The sequence below is a fragment of the Amphimedon queenslandica genome, unplaced genomic scaffold (assembly GCF_000090795.2).
Source record: "Amphimedon queenslandica unplaced genomic scaffold, v1.1 AMPQUscaffold_3900_Cont24111, whole genome shotgun sequence".
NCBI lineage: Eukaryota > Metazoa > Porifera > Demospongiae > Haplosclerida > Niphatidae > Amphimedon > Amphimedon queenslandica.
Genome location: NW_003555778.1, coordinates 1 through 1,459, shown reverse-complemented (window position 1 = coordinate 1,459; position 1,459 = coordinate 1). Strand labels below are relative to the sequence as shown.

The window sequence follows — 1,459 nt, the reverse complement described above, 5'->3', positions numbered from 1 at the left end:
CTATAGGCACAAATACAGGGGTGATCTAATGAGATTCACATTGGGTAACACAATCCATGCTAAATGAGGTAAATAGCATGCTCTCTGAGCCGATAAGCATTAATATGATGATGCATAGCTTTTCAAGCAAATTAAAAATTTGTAAAAATGCAATTTTGATCAAAATTAACTCAAATTTTGTACATAACATAAATACATGTATGCAAATCAGAAAAATTATGAAAGTAGAGAAATTTTTCTTTATATATTTTTGGTGAAATTTGACTGATGACCATATACTACAGTCATAATAGCTCAATTTTGAAGCAACTTTAAAAATTTTTGTAAATTGCTATCGGAATCAGCAAAAACTTTTTACACAACATAAATACTCATATGTATCAGAAAATATCATAAAAGTGAAGAATTCTCTTCTTCATATTTTTGGTAAAATTTGGCCTACGACCATGTACTATAGTACAAGGACTTTGATCTGATTTTGGAGCAAAATTAAAATTAAAAAATGCCAAATTTGATATATATGTAAGTGCATTGAAAAAATTATAAATATGAAAATTTCTCTAATGTCATTCTTGATGAAATTTGGCTAAAGACTATGTATTGATACTGATAAAAGAAAGAGTAGAAACAAGGACAAAAAAGATTCCATACCAACATTCTAACAATGAGCCTACCTTTGTGATGCAAATTCTACTATAAATTGTAATTACATGCAAAAAGTTTACTAATTATTTAAAATACTATATTTTGTACTTGACATACTTGTTGCAAGAGGCACAATTGTAGAATCTTCTGACAGACACTTTCCTAAAGATTCTGTTCAAAAAATGATGACAAATCATTATCAATGAAATTATATTGTACTTTGAGCTGCTAACAGTATAAATAACAGGACTACACATTCAGAAGAATCCATCTATACACAGATAAAGAATAACAAGCATAAATAAGCATAAGGAGACAACATAAACATATCAACTATGCTAGGAATACTAAGAATAGCAAGTGACATGCTTAAACATTGTAAACAACCACAGTCATAGAAGGAAAAGTTAGAGAAATTATTAGAAGTGGTCCAAAAAACCACATTTGAAATGTATAATAAATGAATTGAAGTAAATAAATAAATTAGTCTACATGTATAGTCAGGCAACTTAGTTTCTGACTAAAAATTGGATAATAGGCGTTTTAAATGCTTGATTCTTGTATCAAGCACATTAAAATTAACACTATTAAATAATGCTACAAGTGTTAATACTATATGCCATGAAGTATATAGACCAAGTATTTTATAAATTAAAAGGCCATGGTTAACTCACATCATGCTTCAAGAGCTGGTTCCAGTAACACAAACAGAATTAGAAGATGAGCAATACAGCTTAAAGTACAGGCACTCAGGCAGTAGAACTGGCAAGAGAGAAAGTTGAATCCTGCAGTAGTAACAATGTAGCTATTAATG

At 29.2% G+C, this 1,459-nt stretch overlaps 1 long non-coding RNA gene across 1 annotated transcript; it reads right to left on the bottom strand.

Annotated features, from left to right (window-relative positions):
• Window positions 1-762: 762 nt before the first annotated feature.
• Window positions 763-1,442, bottom strand: LOC109592799 (uncharacterized). Its single transcript, XR_002190554.1, has 3 exons — window positions 1,320-1,442; window positions 865-916; window positions 763-816 (listed from the first exon to the last, which is right to left on the bottom strand). It is a non-coding gene; the product is annotated as an uncharacterized LOC109592799 (long non-coding RNA).
• Window positions 1,443-1,459: the final 17 nt, after the last annotated feature.